The sequence below is a fragment of the Musca autumnalis genome, unplaced genomic scaffold (assembly GCF_047663935.1).
Source record: "Musca autumnalis isolate F117 unplaced genomic scaffold, ASM4766393v1 scaffold_4, whole genome shotgun sequence".
Classification (NCBI taxonomy): Eukaryota; Metazoa; Arthropoda; class Insecta; order Diptera; family Muscidae; genus Musca; species Musca autumnalis.
In genome coordinates this window covers 136602097-136624115 of record NW_027411977.1, presented here as the reverse complement: position 1 = coordinate 136624115, position 22019 = coordinate 136602097, and the positions used below count along the sequence as shown (strand labels likewise).

The window sequence follows — 22019 nt, the reverse complement described above, 5'->3', positions numbered from 1 at the left end:
ATTATTCCATTTGTAATTCGAATTATTCATTTGAAATTGGAATTATTCCATTTGATATTCGAATAATTCCATTTCAAATGGAAATGTTACGAATTACAGGTGTAGATATTGGTCATGCGCTTCTGAAGTACTGAGGTGTCATTATTGGTAAAATTGTAAACCCAATATTTTCATCACTCACTGTCCATTGATCAGCATGATATTCTGTGTCTAGATCAAATACGATATTTTGGAATCAAAATGTTCGAAAAGTGTATGATAAATTTTCATACCCGGGTCCACTAAATAACACCCTGCGTACATACATACCTGAAAAGGAGGATTATTTTTATCGTTGAGATGCATTATAATTAGTAATTTTAATTGATACAAATTACCATTGCTTACCAACGCGAACTCTCTTGTAAAATTCATTAGTGAATTCATAGAAAAAATGTAGCGCCCCGGAACTAGTACTAGTGATTAAACTGCATCCATGGACGCAAATTGTTTGCTGAGGTTTCTACAATTTTCAGCACTTTTGAAATTTTTTTCCCAAAAAAAGCGTTCCCCGTATTCCGAAAAGTTAATCACTTCTCTTTTAACAAGAGTGGCGCTGAATACCGTCCTTTTTAGAAACTATCTACAGCAATAATTTGTGCGAGCGCAGAAAGTTGTAAGATGTTTCTTCCAGTTTTTATGTACAAATATGGATGTGGTAGAAATCTTTAACAATTCTCTTTTTTTGCAACTTTTATCACTATAAAAGTACGGGAACGGACCTCTTGTGTTTCCTAAGATATTTTCAATTTCGTTTTTACCATTCAAGTCTGTGGTTATGTGCAATGTCTACACTGAAAAAAATTACTTCGTATCAATGAAATTTTTTATTAATTTTGAACTAACGTAAGACTTCATTGTATTAAGGGAGAAATAATAGAATTGTAACTTCTAACTATTTTATTGCATTAATAATGAAGTATCATTGAATAATTAGGAAATTTTATTGGAACAATGAAGAAGCTCATTATTGTCATATAATGAAAATTTTTATTTTTTTCAATGTAACTCTACGTTGGTTCAAAATCAATGAAACATTTTTCTTTCAGTGTAGGGCCTCGTCAAATATATCTTTTATTTGTTCACATTTTTCTTCTAGTACGTTTACATCAGGGCTGCTCTCGATTTAAGAGAAATTACGACAACACGATTTTTGAAAGTTTCTTTCGATGTTTCATTAAATTTGAACTTAATTGTCCTCAAAAACGATTCCCTAGATGAAACCATTAAAGAAATAGACAAGAATTCAAACAACATTCACTTAATTGTGTTTCACCAAAAACCGAAAGAGAATTGATGGGGAAACATTTGACCGTTTTGAAAAGCATTGGTTTACATATACATAACTGGGTGGGTTTTGTTAATTCAGTGGGTCAAAATTGTTAAATCCATAGTGTATACGTCAAATAAATCCTCATAAATGAGATTATTCAGCCAAAAACCTTTAATGTAGACATTGCAATCCTTCGGAGCATGGTGCAGATAAGAGTGATGTTAATGAACTTTTTTTACAAGGTTTATGGGAATTCTTTAAAACGAGACTGTGAATGAAAAATCAAAACCTTCCATTGGTATGTATTTTCAACCTCTACATCACCCATCCTGTCCATTTGACAACTAGCAAAAATATAGACTTGACCTTTCACATCAGTTAGGCGTTAAATATTGCACAACTCTGAGTCACGGCATTATTTGATGTTGTTTTGTTACTGATATTAAAAAAAATCGAACTGGTAAACTGAATGAGTAATACTTAAACTTAAAAATAAAAAGCCAGTAGTCTGACTTAGAATAAGAAACTTCGCTCGTTCGAGAGCAATTGCTAGCTATAGTACCTGATAGTAACATTGCAATAATAAACAAAGAAATCGTTGTGAAGAGATTTCGGAAAAGTCTTCTCAAAACATCGTAATGCGGATCTTGTTCTGCTCTTGCCAAAAAAAATCGGCAAGCATCTTAAAGAAACGAATAAAGCTAGCTATCAAAAATATACACAAGAAAAAAAATAAAAACAAAACAACAAATGTAATAATAACGTTCTCGGTAGCGGCACTCTCTACTCTCACCGCTTTTTATTCCACAGTTGTGTGGTGTTGGTGGGTGAATTCGGTTCATATGGTAGGGGGTTCTTTTATTTATTTTCTACCCAAAACAATTTTAACAATCATCAACGCTCCACAGAACGGAACAAAACAGTTTGGGACGAAGACATTTCAGCTGACGTTGTTGCTTCAGTGGCTTGCTTGTTGATTTCTGTAGTTCATAAAAAAATATTATCTATTTTCTTAAATAAATAACAGATTCAAACAATTTTGAAGATTATAAAAAATAGGAATAAAAATCCACATTTAATTTTTCTCTTCTTTACAAGCAGCCATATTTCAAGGTAAGTTATAAATTAATTTCTTCTAATTTTAACGGTGAAACAAAAATCTTAACGTGTGTTTTGTATACATACTTCCATATGTGGTTTGACATGTGTTTATGTAGTATACCCACTTATATTTACATTTATCGTCTAGAAATTATACCATATTGTTGTTTATACACGTTAGCTGTTTATAAGTATGTAGTATAGCTGCTAGATGGCTAAAATATTTTTTTTTTTTTTAATTTTTGGATATTTTATTCTTTATGAACGCTCAGTGTCAGATAGACACACAAACACACATTTATGGTAAATTCGAATTGAACAAAACATTCGGCGATAGGGGGAGAGTTTATTTGACATCGAGAGATTTTTTGTTTATAATTTGTGAAGATAACGAACCACTGTTTATTCAAGAGAACTGTTTTGGCTCTCCCCTTATGTGGACTCTTAATTTGTTCAGATACTTTTATAAGTGTTGCCGTTTGTTTTTATAAATTTAAAATATGAACAATATAAAAATGTACATTTAAAATGGGCTAATTTAGACGACATTTGTAGGTTGTAGTAATGCATTATACAAAAAAAAAATAAATAAATAAATAAATAAATAAATAAATAAATAAATAAATAAATAAATAAATAAATAAATAAATAAATAAATAAATAAATAAATAAATAAATAAATAAATAAATAAATAAATAAATAAATAAAATCAATACCGTCAAAATGCAATGAATTAAATATAGATAAGAATTCATAAATCCTAAAAACCGCCAAATTAGTTTGGAGTTCGTTCAGGTACCCGAAGAAGCGGATTTTGAGTTTTGGAAGACTGTAATTTTTGTCGATGAAAGCAAAACCGATGCTGTTTACAGCGAGATTATGTTTTCCGTAGACAAGTCCAGGCTTCTTGGCATACTGATCCAAAAGATATACTATGACCCACTAATGTAACTAGTGGGCGCTATCGCAAAGATATGACCCCCAAAATAAGACCAACTTCCATAATGGACTATGTCGGTCCATTCCTTCAAGTACCTCCTCCGCAACATTTTGAACTTTAATCCTAATCCACATTTTTGTCGGAAAGTTCAAATTTTCAAATAGAGCCACAAAATTCTGTACGTAGATGAATGTTTCGATTCATATAATTTGGACGACATTTGTAGGTTGTAGTAATGCATTATACGAAAAAAAAAAATAAAATCAATACCGTCAAAATGCAATGAATTAAATATAGATAAGAATTCAGCATCGGCCACGAAAATAAATATCTTTACCCTTAATTTTTCAAATACCTCAAAACTTTTTATATATTTATGCTACTAGAGACGCATTTAGAATCTGGAAAAACAGAAAGAGCAAGATCATATCTCAATGGATTCCACCTGATCTTCGAACCGGCCATACGAATTCATAGATTTGATAAGGCGGCAGATGGTACATTCATTGGTATCAGTAAACAGTTGAAGGAATTGTTATTTCCAATGAAGTAATCGAGTTTGAAAAAAGTTTACATTTTATTGCTTTAGCGAATGCCTCTGGTTGTCCATGATGTCTTTCAGACAAAACAATAACATATTTGTGGGTTAATTACTGTTATTTATGGTCAGGCTTCGCTGATAGCTAATTAAAGCGAACCCTTGCGAATTTCCTTGAGTTTTTTACTTTAGTACTTTACAAAACCCCAAAAACACAGCGGAACTGAAGATTTTGAGATCCTAAAGCGATTTGAAGTTGTCCTTATGGGTAATATGTACATATATCCTTTTGAGCTTCGCTATACGAAATTTTTTTATAAAGTATATAAATTTCTCATAAAGTTTATTGATTCTACAAAATTCCAAGAGGCAAATTACATCCAGAAGCCTTTGAATTGCCTTGTGATAGGGTCTGGTACAATCATCGAGCCTCCATTGACTCGAATCTCTTAACTTCATGAGAAATCTGAGGAAATTGTACACAAGGACAACTTTACATCGCTCTGGCATCTTAAAGTCTCCAGTTCCATTGCGTTTTTAAGTTTTGTAAATTACTAGAGTGAAAAAAACTTAAAGAAATTTACAAGGATCCGTTTTAACGAGCTATATGCAAAGTCTGACCTTAAATAACGGCATTTAACCCACAAGTATGTTCATATTTTTATCTGAAAGATATCAGAGACAACCAGATACATTCCCTAAAGCAATAAAATGTAAAATCTGAAGGCTCAGAAGGATGTATTATCCACAAGGACAACTACACAGCGCTCAGGGATCTCAAAATCCCCAGTTCCACTTTGTATGAATGGTTAAAAAATTGCAACTCGTTTGTATCAGGTTGCATCATTTACAATGACAACGACCGAACATAAAATTGGTCAATATCGGTATATGGGAGTTAGAATGAAACCTACATAAGTAAGTTTTCTATCTTCTGGTAGAAAAAAGTGACTAAAATCTTTAACAAATCTTAAATCGGGTTTGCATCCCTACATGGGGCATAGCAAACGTGAACGTATACTGGCTGAATTTTGCAAGAGATGTTTTGTGTCTGTTTAATGTTTTATACCTTGGCCAAATCCTATATGAAGACGTGAAAGTTGTATACCCCCAACGAAACCAAATACCAATTATGTGTTTGTGTTCGTGTATTTTTTCACCATGGGAGCGGCAATTTATCCCGGAATGCCTGCTCCGGGCTCTTCTGGTCCGTGCCGGGATAGAAATGAACCCCGGGCCAGTATGGATCTGTTCCGTTTGCCAGATCCGCATCCACCACATGTCAACAATGGTGAGATGTAATGGGTGCATTTTCGTGGGTGCTCTGGCCTTAGTAGCACCCGGGATTACAGCGAAAGGTATGTTGCTGCTTGCTGCGTCAGCGCATCACTCAGTGCGTCTTCTACGTCGTCGTCTGACTCTTCGTCGTCGTCGGAATACGAAACGCCCACGCAGTCTCCCCAACAACAACAACAAATTCAGCATCTAACACCACATGTTGTTGTTCAACGGCCCGGAAATGCATCATTCCTGCAATTCAATTGCAACGGTCTCCGCAATAAGGTCAGTGAAATTGTGGACTATATGAGTCTGAAAAACATCATGGTCGCCGCGATCCAGGAAACAAAGCTCACCGCCACCTGTAGCTTACGTTGTGATGGTTACAACGTTTTGCGGAAGGATCGCACAAGAAGCGGAGGAGGAGGACTTGCCTTCCTAATACACCAGTCTGTCCAGTACAGACCTATCTCGCTTGAGCTTGGCTCTAGTGACCCATACATGGAGTGTATGGGGGTAGCGCTGCTTAATGTGTACATTTTACTTTTAGAGGGCGATAACCGTCTGGTGCTAGGGGACTTCAATGCTCATCATGAGCTTTGGCACTCCGTCCTAGGTAATGACCAGCGGGGTACAGCACTGGCAGAGCAAATCGACAGCTCCACGTTTTGCGCGGTGAATGAAGACGCTTCTACGAGGATTAGAGGAAACTGCCACAGCTCGCCAGATATCACCATTGTGGCACCAGGTCTGATAAATGACGTATCCTGGCAATCCGTCATTTCCCTTAGTTCGGACCACCTCCCTATCATCGTCTCCGTAAACAGACCACCCGACTTCATAACCTCTGAACGCCGTACTTTCCTGAACCATGGGAAAGCCGATTGGCAAGTTTTCAGAGAATTTACCAATCACCGCTTCAGTCAATTGCCCACCCCCTCAGATCCTCGGGTAGCTGAGAGAACTTTCCAAGACATCATCACTAAAGCAGCCGCTCGCTACATACCTGCTGGTCGAATACCCGAAATAAGACCAAATTTCCCAGCAGAGGCGACGGGACTAGCAAATGAACGTGATGAGCTTCGTCGTACGAACCCCGAAGACCCAAGAGTTAGAGAACTTACTCTTGAAGTCAACAGGCTAGTGGGCGAACATAAGCGGAAAAAGTGGCTAGACCATCTGAAGCAATGCAACATTGGTGCAGGAATAAGTAAATTGTGGGCAACGGTTAAATCACTCTCGAGTCCGGAAAAGAAGGATGACAGAACGGCTGTTACTTTCAACGGCGTGACAGTAACTGACCCAAAGAGGTGCGCGTGTTATTTTAACCGGCAGTTCATAGAGCACCCCGAGAGTGATAGGGCGAAGAGAAGTGTGCTACGCCGTATAAGAAGAGCTCTTCCAGCCGAGGAGGTACCACCACAATTTACGATGAGCGATGTTGCAGATGCCATCCGAAACGCTAAACCATCCAAAGCGTTGGGCCCGCACCGAATATCGATGGTAATGCTTAAGCAGCTGGATGAACCTGGAGTTGAGTATTTAACAAGTGTTCTCAACCTATCCATGTTGTACCGGATGCCTGGAAAGTTGGCAGGGTGGTCCCGCTACTGAAGCCTGGCAAGGATGCCAGCAGAGGTGAATCGTACAGACCGATTTCACTCCTGTCGCCAGTAGCAAAGATCCTAGAGGCGCTACTCCTCCCCACGATGAGAAGGTGTTTTCCAGTTGCCCAACATCAACATGGATTTCGGAAAATGCATAGTACTACAACAGCATTAGACGCCATATCCACACATATCAGTAGAGGACTGAACCAGAATCAACCAGTAATCAACTATATGTGTGGACGTCAGTCGTTTGTAGAATTCAGAAACAAGAAGTCCAAAACCCGTAGAGTGAAACAGGGAGTTCCCCTAGGAGGGGTGATATCTCCGGAACTGTTTAACCTCTACCTTTCTGAAATTCCACACACTCCAGACGGCATAGAGATCGTGATGTATGCGGATGATTGTACGATCTTGGCGTCTGGTCCTATCGTCGAAGACATATGTGATAGGTTAAATGTCTACATAGCAGACTTAGTGCAGTTCTTCCATCTGAGGAATATGAAAATATCCGCCGCTAAATCCACAGCCACGCTGTTCACCACATGGACGGCTGAGATGAGGCTCCCACTGAACATATTGGTCGATGGTGCACTGATTCCGACCACTAACTACCCTAAAATACTGGGTGTAACGTTCGATAGCATGTTCAAGTCGTCCGCGCATGCCACAGCTATTTGCAATAAGATCAGAAGTAGAAACAAGGTTCTCAAGTCGCTGGCCGGCAGCACTTGGGGTGCTGATAAAGAAATCTTGTTGACCACCTACAATGCAATAGGCCGGTCTGTGGTAAGCTATGCGGCGCCAGCGTGGTCCGCAAAGGTTAGCGCATCGCATTTGGGCGAGCAAAAATTTGCAACATGTTTGCCGGCTTCTGATTGGCTAGCACGCTGACTTTGACACTTGTTCCAGTTTTTTTTACGATTCTGCCAGAGACTTTTGGTCGCTGTTTCTACCTCTGATCTTATCGCAAAAAGCAGTGGCTTGTGCAGATCACGTGAGGTAGTGCCTCTTTAACCTTCTTTACTGGCGAAAAAATGTAATCGACCGAAAATGAATCGGTCATTGCCTGACTTTAGTAGCTGGAGCGACCTGCTAACTTTTCAATGTCGCATTGCTTTGGGTGGTTTAGCCACTTATACCGCTTGTGGTCGCCTACCTGCCTGTTGACTTCAATAGTAAATTCCATAACTCTTGGGTCTTCAGGGTTCGTACGCGAAGCTCTTTACCGTCATTTGCTATAACTCTCGGGGTGTCCAATAAACTTTCATTGCACATTTGAAAGTAACAGCCGTCTGATCATACTTCTTTCCCTATTTCCAAAGTGATGCAACCGTTGTCCGCAATTTACTTAATCTTGTACCAATGTTGTTGGAAGATTTGTGTATTTGGGTATTCTACCAGCAAATATGTAGCAAGCGGTCTCAGCTTTGATTCCCCGAAAACTATCTCATATACCCGTGGATCCGAGCAGTGATTCCAAGTTGGTGGTTTTTCCGCTGCTTGTGGTGAATTTTGACGTACAGAAATCACAGTTTAAGCTGGGATTCCAACTGTTCGCCACAAACCATGGTACGTATGTGGTATGTAGCGATTTATACCTCGGAATAGTTGGCATCCCTGGGACTAGGGAACGGGCAGCCCTCTGCAACGGTGATTGGTAAATTCTCTGAACCCTTGCCAGCATCCCTGGGACTAGGGAACGGGCAGCCCTCTGCAACGGTGATTGGTAAATTCTCTGAACCCTTGCCAATCAGATTTTCCTTTGTCCAGAGGTTATAAAGTCGGGTGGTCAATTAACGGAGGCAATGGCAGGAAGGTGATCGGAGCCAAGCGAAATGATGGGAGGCTGCCAGCACAGGTTATTATGAGAACCTGTGCTACAATGGCAATGTCTGCCATGGTCTGGCAATTTACATTTGACCTCGTAAGAGCGTCTACATTTATTGTGGCGCTGTACACTTCTGGTCATTGCATACTATGGAATTCCAATACCTTCGTCAATCATATAGTGTTGAGGGATTAAGAATTTTTGGTTCTAATAATCGGGAATGTGTCAACATATCCGACGTGGTAACTAGAACCTTATCAGCGTAAAGCCCGGACCTTAAATATGTCGACTAACTCATAGTTTCCAGCTACTTCATTCACCTTATTAATGCCTTGACGATCTCACTCTAGCTAGGCGGTTTAGATTTGACCGCCATCTTCTTATATTAGAACAAGAATTTATATAGTCTCTTAAAAACATATTACCCCTTCTCTCTTGCTCTATCTAGATGACACTAGATTTAAATTGCTATTGGAAATATTTGATTCCATTTCCACTTCTTATCTAAATATACCTATCCCAACAAAATTCAAAATTCAATAAATCACAACGTTTATCACCGATCGTCAATTGATGCGCCCGACGAAGTTCACTAAACCCACAAATCACCATAGACAGCTATAAGCTTTTTAAGGATTGTATGGCCATTAGTGGGCGATTAATTAAAACGCAATACAAATTTGTAAAACGGTGGCACAGTTGTTCACTTACCATGCCCGTCTTCCTTTAAAATAGTGTCGCCCGTCCACACACCTTACCATATTCGTTGCACTGCACTTACTCGACGGACAATTAATTGCAGGTATGCAAAAAGGTCTATCTTTTACTCAATATACCGCTAAATACAGCAATTAAATTGCATAACAAAATGAAATAATAATCATATTTTTACAGTCTTTCGTCGTCAGTGATGATATTCTTCCAAATGCATTTAAATGCAGTCCAGGTTTGTGCGGCGTATAAACAACAAATCGTGATTCCCTAACGAAGACCAGTGGCTAGTTAAAATTGAAGGTATTCTATCAACTGGTTGTTGAAATGTTGTTGCTTTTGTTGTGGTGACGCTTGTAGATATGTGTGAGCATTCGTAGTAACCATGACACACCTTTTTCATTACATTTCCGAACGCCCATTTCTTGCTGCAGTGTCTCTCTGCATGCGATATAGACACCTGAAGAGTAAACATCAGACAAAAAAAATATTTTGAAAAATTGTCATGATGTATTTCCGATAGCTAGGTGTATAGATACATTCGCGGTTATGTTGGAGAGATTGTTGCCATATCAATCCACTTTTTGGGGTACCTCCACCACAAATGATATATAGTCGGACCTGGATTATGCGTGATGGTCGGGATCGGAGGCATTACGGATACTCGATTTTCCCGGAGAATGGGGGCAATGTTTTTATGCAATTTTTGAACATATTTTTAAGTGAAAATGGCATAATATTGTACAATAATAAAGTCTGCAATTTTTATTATATTTATTAAGGTAATCCACCAAATTTTAGAAGGATACATAATATCATCATCAGATTCATCTGAATTGACTTTGTCCCGTTACACAAATTGTGTAATATTGGAAAATTTCCAGTTTTCTTTTGTTTACCTTTTGTTTGCTTTATCAAACTAATTGGAAAGTGTGCTTGTACTCCCGAATAATGAAGTTTATAAAGAAAAATAGAGGAAATGTAACAAAAACCGATATTTCTTTTCTATCCCGGATAATGGAGTTTGCCGGATTATCGATTCACTGATAATCGAGGTTCAACTGTACATTTGTCGCTAAGTCTCGAAGGTAGCGAGCGGTTGATCGAAACTTTGCACATCGTAATTTATATTTCTAATGTACATGCATTTTCAAAGAGTTCTATATCGGACAGTACCTTCGGTACATTTTTGTTTAAGTACAGTCTAAGAAATGCTCAAGGATCGTTTTGAAAGGTTTAACAAAGATTTTAGCGAAAAATTGTTTTTCGAAGGCATCTTCATACTTCCTGACATAATGGTTCAAAAGAAAACCTATGGTAACCAAATGAAATGGCTGGTGGGAGTCACTGATATTGGTACAACATTTGCGCATGTCAATATTTCTTTCGGGTGGTGCAGGTGATGATAGATACCGATGAACTTGTTTCCACGTTCATCTCAAGTGGACACACACAGAGAACAAAATATTTGTCGCTTTTGTTGGAACAACAATATCTATTTTTGTTTCAACAATTAATTTGTTTTGTTCAAGCATTGTAATTGCAAATGCAAAAATACCATCGTTTGCTCCAAACATACGAAACAAAACCAACTTGCGAAATTCCTCAATATTGTAAAAATTATTGACAATACCTATGGTAAGAACTATCATAATCTAGAGTTTTTACAAAAACTATTGTCAGACCATTAGTGTGATTCTCTAACTCACTTTTTGAGTTACCGACAAAAATCGGTAAAATTAAAATGCAAAATTATGAAAGAAAAGTTAAAATAAAAGTTGACAACATTATTGCTATCGGTAGAACTTTACGTCTGCTTTTTATTCGTCGCTAACTTATTATAATTATCTGCATTTTAATTTTTCCGACATTTGTCGGTAACTCAAAAAAATGAGTTAAAGAATAGCACTACTGGTTCCTGGATTAAGATGTTATATATATAACCTTTTTTATATTTTACATCAGGGGTATAATTTCCCATTCACTCCGATTGAGGTTTATTTGGATGACCTCAATCATAGAGGCTCTAATAAACGTAATTCTTGGGAGACGTTGAATTTTTCGGATTCATCTTGTGTGTCGCTCTGAGGTTTAACCTTCTGGCTGTTCTGTTTGGCATCAACCTTAACGATTCGTGCCTATACAAATTTGAAGTTGATAGGGGAGAGGACCCTGAAATGTCCCAAAATTTAAGGTCACTCCTTCCCACACCTCTAACATTAAAGGTTTTAGAATTCTTCGTGGTATTTGTTTGAACGCTTAATATTATTGCCCATAGATCCCTCGATAATGTTTCAAAAACCCCGCCCAATATGAAAAGGATTTAATTTTTTTTATGTTGATTGTATTTATTGAGTCTGTTAGTGGAAGAATGAGGTCCACTGTTTATGATACCTCCCCCCACCAGCCCACTAACCTCAAAAACTACTTTTGTCACCCTCGAAAATTCAATTTGTTAAATTAGAATCTGTTTATAGCATGGTTTAATAAGAAAGGTTAGCCAAAGCTTTATGTCAATTTAATTTTTTTCATTAGAGTATGCCTAAAACTTCAAAACAATAAAAACAAACTGTGTATGTGTGTGTGATGTTTGAATAATATGCCAAACAATTTTAAAAACAATCGAATTCATTGATTTTTAAAATTGTTTTTAGACCATTTGTATGGAAGAAATCGGTGAGATTTGCATTGAAACAATCAGTTTATCATATTCACAACTCGATTATGTGGAGAAAACTTAACTCTTCATTCATTTTTCGCGTTTTTTATAAAATGCCCATAAAATGCATTGTAAACAAACCCACTTGTTGCTTTTATTTTGAAGTTTTAGGAATTCAAGAAAAACAAGGGTTCTATAGATTTTTTTCATTTAAATCTACCTCTTTACTTATACCATGGTTTATAGTACATTAGGTCATTACTACAGCAACAAAAGTGTTTAGCATTAAGTCGTCACTAAAGTGTTAAGTTGTTGTTCTTTAGTGTCACGATCGTGACATGTGCCCACCTCTAGTCATTACTTCTTTATTATTGTTTTTGTACAGCTATAAGGATGACGGCTGGCCACATTTCGCTGTAGATAACGCCGGTTGATTCTCTTCTTTTTTACTTTGATTATCCAAAGCTATTACTTGTTTAACGCGATTGCCAATGCCTTCCTTTAGTCTCCTTGGAGATGCTCAAGTAAGAATTTCGAGCCTGTTTGCATGGAGTGGGCAAATCTTTGCCACTCTGGTGATATTTTATTACCACTTCTTCTTCTTTATTTGCGTATCCGTTGTCCGGATGTTAAGCGATCATACATTTATTTCATGTGGAAAGCGATAGTTGTGTGTTATTAGCTGCTGTAAGAAGACTGAGTTCATCACGGTATCCGGTCCAGTCTTGAATATTTTTAGCCAGGACAGTTCTTTTCGACCTCTACAACGTCTTCCTTCAACTTGGGATTTGAGAATTATCTGCAGTATCTTATATTTATTGTTCCTCATCAAGTGTCCCAAATAAGACATTTTCGGGTTTTAATGGTTTTCATTAACTGTCGTAGTTCATTCATTCTTCTTAAGACTTCGGTATTTGACACTCGATCGGTCCATGGAATTTTGAGCACACGTCGGTATGTCCACATTTCAAAAGCTTCCAGTTTCTTCTCGTCTGCTGATTTTACAGTCCATGTTTCAGCACCGTATAATAGAACTGACCATACATAGCATTTAATAAACCGTTTTTTAAGTTCAATATTGATGTCGTGGCTGTTTAGAACTTTTCTATATTTGAGAAACGCTTCTTTCGCCATTTCTATCCGACATCTTATTTCTTTAGAAGACTCCCATTGCTCATTTAATTGCACTCCCAAGTATTTATACGATTTTACTCTCTCTATTTCTGATTCACTCATTTTTAGTGAGGAGTCGTAAACATTGTTACTTTTACTAATGATCATAAATTTTGTCATATTGAGATTAATATATAATACGTACGAATTACTTGTTTCATTGAGAGAATTAAGGAGATTTTGGAGGCCACCTAAAGAGCTCGCTACTATCATGGTGTCATCAGCGTATCGTATATTGTTAATGAATTGCCCATGTATTTTTATTCCAATCCTCTTTCCTTCTAAACACTCTCCCGGGCCACCCGAAATGGTTTGGTCCGACAAAATTTTTGAGCTACTTTAACAAATTATTACTATTTTGTCCTTAAAATAATTTTTGTTTTTGAAATTTCAAATGAAAACTGATATTGTTCTGAAGGTTCTGTACGTCCCAATTTACATTAGGCGAGTTTACTTGCGGCAATTGTCAGTTTGTGGGTGAGAGAGGGTGTTGAGAGGCAAAGGGTTACCATATACCTCACCTCTCTCTCCATCAAACTGACAATTGCCGCAAGTAAACTCGCCTAATTTAAATTGGGACTACTGAAAATGTACTTTATCAACAAGTTGTCTGAAGAAATATTTAATTTTTTTTGTTTGAATACCCTTTTTGAGAGAAACTTCCAGTAAACCTGAATTCCTTCTTTATGCCATGTCAGTGTTTTGGAATTCTGTAATGAATATAAAGGTCTTGAGGCTTTAAACTCATTTTGTTTTCAAAACGATTACAAATTCAGTATTGTGCGGATTAGAAGTACATACATAAAATTAAGTGTCTATTGGACAATATGTACGACATATCAAGGGCTTTCAGTGGAGTATATGTCGAAAACCAATTAGAAAATTGATTTACTGCTTTAATAAACATTTTGTATTACTATTTTATATCAACTTGTTGCCAAATAGTGGGAGACAATTTTATTGTTGTGCATCATAAAGTGATAATAGGTGTGTCTTTTTACTTACTAAATGTTGCTGAAACATTTTTTCAGCAACTTTTCCTTTATACAACTGTCAAAATCTGCAACATTAGTAATAATTATTATTAATTATCACGTAAAAAGACACACCAAATATCAGCTATAAATAGCATGCCCATCTGAATTTTTTCTTTTCAGTAACAAATGTGTAGATGAAAACAACCGTAAACGAAATTAATGCTCAAACTTTGGTTATTTGGTATTGTATTAAAATCTGCTGTTATTTGTAAATGAAAGAAGCTTACACCATAGATGAAAAAAATAAAAAAAAACGCATTTGTAGGGTTTCTTAGGTTTTGACGGTTTTGCTAAAGAAAAAGTTGTAGCAGTGAAAATTCTTGTTCTCTTATGATATTTTCGTAGGTTTTACCATTTTTGAGATATAGAAATTCAAATTGGGGCAATTCGCAGACTGTATCGCCTCCTTATAAAACAATGTCATGACTGCAATTTCCCAACTTAAATTTATATATCTCAAAAATGGTACAACCGAAAGACTTACTGTTTTGAAGCAAATCGTGAAAACCTAACAAAAAACCTAAAAATGTGACCTGAACTTCTAATTCTCAAAAATGGTAAATCCTAGGAACAAATTTTCAAAGCTACAATATTTTTTTTAGCCCCATTTCGATAGGACTTGCGGTTTCCAAGCAAAATCGCGAAAACCTAAAAATATGAACTTTGACCGCGATTTATTTAAAAATTTGTCTCATCTATGAAGATTGCTGTTTCAGAATCCGCAAGATCTTCCCAGTTGTAAGCTCCTTTCATTTAACGTTGGTTCAACAGCACCGTGATATTGTACCCTCAGCCGTTCGGCTAATGATAAAAATTTAACCCGCGTCAAACTGTCTGTCTGTCTAGCTCGACCCCATTTTAACTTTTGAACAGATCAACAGATTTTGTCCCATTTTGGATCTCGCAATATTTTGCTCAAACTTCCTTTGGACACTTCTCCAGCCAGACTTCAAAATGTTTCCCTAAAACTGGAGCAAAGTCCAATTCGATTTTTTCGAGACCTACAGTAGGTTCGAATATGGATAGATTCACTCCTTCAGGTACCTCCAACACAAATTTTCAATTATCCGATTTGGCCGAAACTTTAAACATCCTTAAATTACTTGCAAACGTACATACATCAAGTACCAAGAGGGTCTATTTGGGACAACATATTCGGATACATCCCTCACAAAAGTCCAACCTCAGTGTAGTAGTATAAGGGCTGTTCGAGGAGCCATTGCACATTTTGATCAATGTTACTTCTTGACGACATGTTTACAGCGATATTGTATTTTTCGTGGGTGAGTCCACGGTTTTGTCAGGATTGGTCCAAAAGCTCTAAATCTTACGCCCACCAACTAAATTGACTACCAAAATTAGGTCCACTTCCAAAATGGACTTCATCAGTCGATTCTTTCAGGTATAGTCTGTACAAAAGTGGGAAACTTTTGCGCTTTCATCGTAGTCACATTTTTTAGCATAACGCCAACAATCGAGAAGTTGTACACCCCAAATTTTTCGAAATTATTGTCGGAAAGTTTATACGTCTAAAAAAGGAGAAGAAATTCTGAAACTTCCTGGCTACAATTTTCAGAAAAAAAATTTGGCTATGCGATCTGTTTATATATAAAAGTCTCAACTAACACAGGCTGAGGGTATATCGCTGTAGGCAAACCCGACTGTTACTTTTTTGTTTTCCAGAAAACAAAAGTTATGAATTTTTATAAGTTTGCCTCCGCTGTGCCGACAGAAGGTATTGGTAGTTGGAAACCATTGATGTATCAGATAGAGTTTTTCGACATAACCTATTTTTTTCAGGATTTAGCTAAAATGTTGCCGATCTTTTTTAGAGATATTTTTTCGATCATGTTTTTGCGAAGTCTCAAACAGTACTGCGAGTAGGATTCGGAGTCTATGAGTCATAGATTGCATCGCCCGGCTCTTTTTTTCTTCTTTTTATACCCTATACCACAATGTGGAAAAGGGTATAATAAGTTTGTTTTCCCAAAAATTCATGTAACGCCGCGAAATATTCGTCGTAGACCCCTCATGTGGTATACCAAACTTCATATCTCGACGAGATAAAGCGATTTAGCGATGTGTGTCCGTCCGTCCGTCCGTCTGTCCGTCCATTAAAAATTGTAATCAAGCTAGAGGCCGCAATTATGGACCGATTGTCACGAAATTTAGTATGGAGGTCGGGTTTGGACCAGAATAGAACTGATTAGTTTTTGGCGATGATCGTGAAATGTTAAAGGGATGAAATGGACCAAAAACAAAATTTTTGCTCGATTTTGTAGCCGCTCTGTAGGTCGCAATAATAGTCCGATCGGCGCGAAATTTTAAACGTAGTTTTGGTTTGAGATGAAGAAGTAGCGTGCAAGTCAACGGTATGATCGGATAATATTTAGCGGGTTAAATTGATCAAAACTTTTGTGTGAAAATTGGTAAAATTTCTAATGCACATCTTATAACAGCTAGCCCGGAAAGCTAGTGCACAGGGATAGTGGTATAGGGTATCACATGGTCGGCCCCGTCCGACTATAGTCTGTTCTTACTTGTTTTAATATAATTTTCCGAATTTTTAGTTGGCTTTCACTGACTATCACTTCTGGTAAAATAGTAAAGCTTTGGTGTTTTTTATTCACTTAAGGGCCATTATTATATGTTTTCTTTTACTATCGGATGAATTTGAAAACACAAAATAAACCATTAAAAATACAATTTTTACATTAAAAGTTAATGCCAAAAAGCTACTCCTTGAAATTTAATCATCACTTTTAAGTTTAAGTTATCCGGAACGCTATAAATCTGTTCGGTAAATCCAAACTATAACAAAAGAAGACTTATAATAATTGGGGTAAGAATATTATTTTCTTATAATAATACAAAACAGTTTTAATGGCTCTGAAGTTAGTAATATATGTACTTTAAAGAAGAAACGGCGTTATGATCGATTCGAACTGTTTATATCCTCCAAACACGGTATACATCTATCAAACATATTCGCACCTTTTGCATGGAAGTTCTTCCACCAAAAGGATTTCCAAAATCCATATTACTGACGATTTAGAACCCAAAACGCCAAATAAGAGCTTAAGTGGTTGAATTCTGGACAGTATGCTTTGGAAATTCTCATTGGAGAATTTGGTTAAAAACTGTTGTATGGGGACTATACCGAACGTGGTCTGATATGTTTCATTATACCCTATACCACAATGTGGAAAAGGGTATAATAAGTTTGTTTTCCCAAAAATTCATGTAACGCCGCGAAATATTCGTCGTAGACCCCTCATGTGGTATACCAAACTTCATATCTCGACGAGATAAAGCGATTTAGCGATGTGTGTCCGTCCGTCCGTCCGTCCGTCTGTCCGTCCATTAAAAATTGTAATCAAGCTAGAGGCCGCAATTATGGACCGATTGTCACGAAATTTAGTATGGAGGTCGGGTTTGGACCAGAATAGAACTGATTAGTTTTTGGCGATGATCGTGAAATGTTAAAGGGATGAAATGGACCAAAAACAAAATTTTTGCTCGATTTTGTAGCCGCTCTGTAGGTCGCAATAATAGTCCGATCGGCGCGAAATTTTAAACGTAGTTTTGGTTTGAGATGAAGAAGTAGCGTGCAAGTCAACGGTATGATCGGATAATATTTAGCGGGTTAAATTGATCAAAACTTTTGTGTGAAAATTGGTAAAATTTCTAATGCACATCTTATAACTTTATCCCAAGAAGACGCGTTTAGTGGTATAGGGTATCACATGGTCGGCCCCGTCCGACTATAGTCTGTTCTTACTTGTTTTCAATTCTAACTTTGTGACAATATTGAATGTTCGTAAAATCGTTTCACAACATTTTTAAGTTTCATGATTTTTGGTCATGGATTATTCTGCTGGATTATTCTGAGGTCGGAGTTAATAGTATCCGCAAGTGCTCGTCTAATTATGGGATTGCTTAATTTATTGATATCGGGTTTCGGTACATTCTTTTTACGACTAATTCTTGCCAGTTTTCTGCGAACATTTGCCATAAGAAGGTTGTGATCTGATGGTATATCCGCTCCAGGATATGTAGAGCATTTTGTTATACAGGGGCTAAAACGTCTGTTAATCAGAATATAATCTATTTGATTACGAACCACATAGCTTATATGGTCCCGTGGAGATTTCCATGTATATAATCTTCTTGGATGGAGTTGAAATAGTGTATTTGATATTATAAAGATGTGTTCTTGGCAGAACTGTACAAGTCTATCTCCCCTTTCGTTTCTCTCCCCCAATCCATGCTTTCCTGTGACGTCAGTTACATGTTCATTGCCAACTTTGGTATTGAAATCATCTTGTATGATGGTTAATTCGTGGGGTTTTGTCATTTTCAAAAGTTTTCCTATTTCGTCGTAAAATTTTTCAACTTCATCTGAACTTCCATCACATGTGGGCGCATAGACTTGAATTATGTTCATGTTTATTGGTTTTCCTTTTATTTTTACCAACATTGTTCTTTCAGACATTGGGACATATCCAGCTTCGCAATTAGCTATATGATTCTTCATTATAATACCCACTCCTTTTCTATGTACACCGTTTAGGTTTCCGGAGTGGTATACTCTTGTGTTTTCAAATCTAAAATCACCAGAGTCTGTCCACCAAGTTTCGATGACTCCAAGTATGTCCATGTTTAATCTATTCATTTCACATACAGCATTGTTGAGTTTTCCAGTTTCATATAGGCTTCTTACATTCCATGTTCCGATATTTAGTTTTTGTTTTGTTTTACCTCCGGGGATTCTTAGCACCCTCATTTCGCCGGAGACTGAGGGCCATTCATTCTGCGATGTGTTATTCATTTGTATAATTTTCAAGGAAAATTACTTCAGTGGTTTCCCGTTTCCTTCTGAAGGGTTTAAAATTTTCCATCTACATATTCAGCCGCTCCAATGGAGTACAGACGCCGTTTGCTGCCGCTTATTGTAAGACAGACGCAGCTATCTTAAATAGTAAATCTTTCTGCACCACGGGAGCTTCACAGATTTCTATGATGAGATTTCTTTTCTCGAGTGTAACTCAACACTTCATTTGACCCGTCTTATTAAATATGAACGAATGCGCACAATGGAACAACGAGTCATTAAAGCCAGAAAAGTAGTTGCTTTCTGTATGTAAAATAATATTTATATACATTCATACAATAAATATACACCCCCTAGTTTTACGACGTTACCAATGGTGACGGAACGACATAACACATCATATCACTCACTCATGGCCTGTCATTTAGCCGCAATAATTGTTATGACCAGTGCCGATTATTACGCTAAACACAAATTCCCATTTTAAAATATAAATTAAACAAAACACAACAAAAATGTTAGAAATATTACATCTCCGTACACTTCATCTGGTTCCCCTCCATCAACGAGACAATAACACAACAACAATGGTAACTGGAAGTACGACCATAAATGTCTGTAAAAAATATTCCCATCTTAATAATAAACGTTGATGGATGGTTGACCATCTATGTAGAGTTCTTATTATTAAGATGTTGTTGTTTTTGTTCTGGTGGCTGGACAATGAAATGAGTCTTCATTTTCATTTTCGAAAATTAAATTTAAAGTGAATTTAAAGTGACTCGTAGAACTTGAAGACAGTAAAAAAAATATTTCCCACGAAAACCTCACAAGAGACAATGATTGCAGCCCGATTCTAAAGGGTGATCCATTTAGAGGTTCCTACTTTCTTTAAAGAAAAAAAAAACACAGAAAAATCAATTTGAATGGGGAATGTTTATTATCATTTGATGTTTATTATCATTCGGTGGCACTTTGCAGATTATGTCTAACAAATATTGGCCGAGGCTACGTCTAAGACGGTCTGTCCGTAGAGTCCAATTTTCGCTGAATTATTCGAACATTTCGACTGGTAACTGATAAATGACACGCGTGGTATTTTCCGCCAAGGTATGAATTGAAGCGGGGTTCTCTGTATACCTTTAGAATTTACATAACCCCACAGGAAAAAGTCTAACGGAGTGATATGAGACGATCTGGCCAATCGACTGGTCCAAAAACTGCTCACCGAAGTGTTCTTTCAAAAAATCCATTGGTTTATGCGATGTGTGGGAAGTGGCGCCGTTTTGTTGAAACCAAATGTCGCCGAGATTTACGAGTTCAATTTCAGATATCAAATAGTCGCAATAACGACCGCCATTGACGAGGAAGTCCTAACCGGCATCATTTTGAAGAAATAGGGTCCGACGATTCCACCGAAGCTCTTGAATCTCTTTAAGTTGCTCTTCTTCCAAAATGTGGTAATTTTGCTTCCTTACATACCTATAAAGCCAGAAAAGCCAGAAATTTGCCTTATCACTGAACAAAATTAGGCTCAAAACACACAACGCGAATTTTCGCAATAAAGTTGAACGATTTGTAAACGTTGTAGAGGCGTTAGCTTTTCCAAGATAAAATGCCAAACAGTAGTAAACAAAAATAACATGAACACGTGACACGACTCACGCGTGATCTGTCAACAAAAGGCTGTTGAAAAACGTACCTCTTGTTGGATCACCCATTATTTTCAGGACTGACCTCTCCTTTTTCCACTTGCACAAAAGTTTCACAAAGTTGATGTCCTTGTATAGCAGATACTGCTCGTTGTCTATACGACGCCGATATTCAACGTCAATGCAGATTGGACCATATATCTATGGAAGAAGTTTTCTTTCAAACCAGTGTTCGAAAATAAACACTATGATATCGTACCGTACCGTTCTGTACCGTACCAAGATGGATAGGTACACTACGATAGTGTACCGCTCCGGAACACAAACACTAAAAAATATTTTAGTGATACTGTACCGGAACACAACGATAATCGTAGTGTACCGCATGCCGGAGCACTAAAAATCGTAGTGCTCCGACTGCGGAGGACTAAAAATCGTAGTGTTCCGACTGCGGAGCACTAAAAATTTTAGTGTTCCGAGCGCCGGAGCACTAAAAATCGTAGTGCTCCGACTGCGGAGCATTAAAAATTTTAGTGCTCCGACTGCGGAGGACTAAAAATTTTAGTGTTCCGACTGGCGGATCACTAAAAATCATAGTGCACCACGTGTTGGAACACTAAAAAATAATAATGGTATTATGTTTTTTAGGAAAATTAAATATTTGGGTAAATTTGATCAAATAACAATTAAGATAATCTGTTACATCCATGTATGTTTAAATTAGTTAAACACATTGCGAAATTTGGTCAAAATTGTGAAAAAACAATATTTAGTTTTTGTGGAATGAAGCACAAAGATCATCGTGCCGGAGCACTAAAAATCGTTTTGTACCACGTTTTGAAACTATAAGGTAATGAACCATACATTAATTTATTATGATTTCTGAGGAAATTAAATATTATATATATGTATATTTTTTTAATAAATAAAAATTAAAAGAAAATGTGAAAAACATCTGATTTGGTTTTTGGACAATGAAGCACTAAAAATCGTAGTGTTCCGACTGTCGGAGCACTAAAAATCGTAGTGTTCCGACTGCCGGATCACTAAAAATCGTAGTGCACCACGTGTTGGAACACTCAAAAATAACAAAGGAATTATGCTTTCTTAGGAAAATGAAATATTTGGTTAAATTTGATTAATAAAAATTAAGATAAAATGTTACATCCATGTATGTATGTTTGATTTGGTTTTTGGACAATGGAGCACTAAAAATCGTAGTGTTCGACTGCAGAACATTAAACATCGTAATGTTCCGACTGTCGGAACACTAAAAATCGTAGCGTACCACGAGCCGAAACGCTAAAAAGTAACGTTAAGGTAATCGCCTGTTTATTATGATTTA

At 37.0% G+C, this 22019-nt stretch overlaps 1 protein-coding gene across 3 annotated transcripts in view; it reads left to right on the top strand.

Annotated features, from left to right (window-relative positions):
- LOC141402533 (plasma membrane ascorbate-dependent reductase CYBRD1) overlaps window positions 1–22019 on the top strand; it is a 103796-nt gene that overhangs the window by 7551 nt on the left and 74226 nt on the right. Inside the window, exons 1-2 of one of the 3 annotated variants that reach the window (XM_073984036.1) lie at window positions 2124–2157; window positions 2221–2425. The exons of 1 other annotated variant lie outside the window; for it this stretch is intronic. The gene's annotated coding sequence lies outside the window, so the exon portion shown is untranslated. Of the gene's footprint in view, window positions 1–1800; window positions 2426–22019 lie in introns of those variants that run through there. One more of the 3 variants, XM_073984035.1, reaches the window with a different exon arrangement.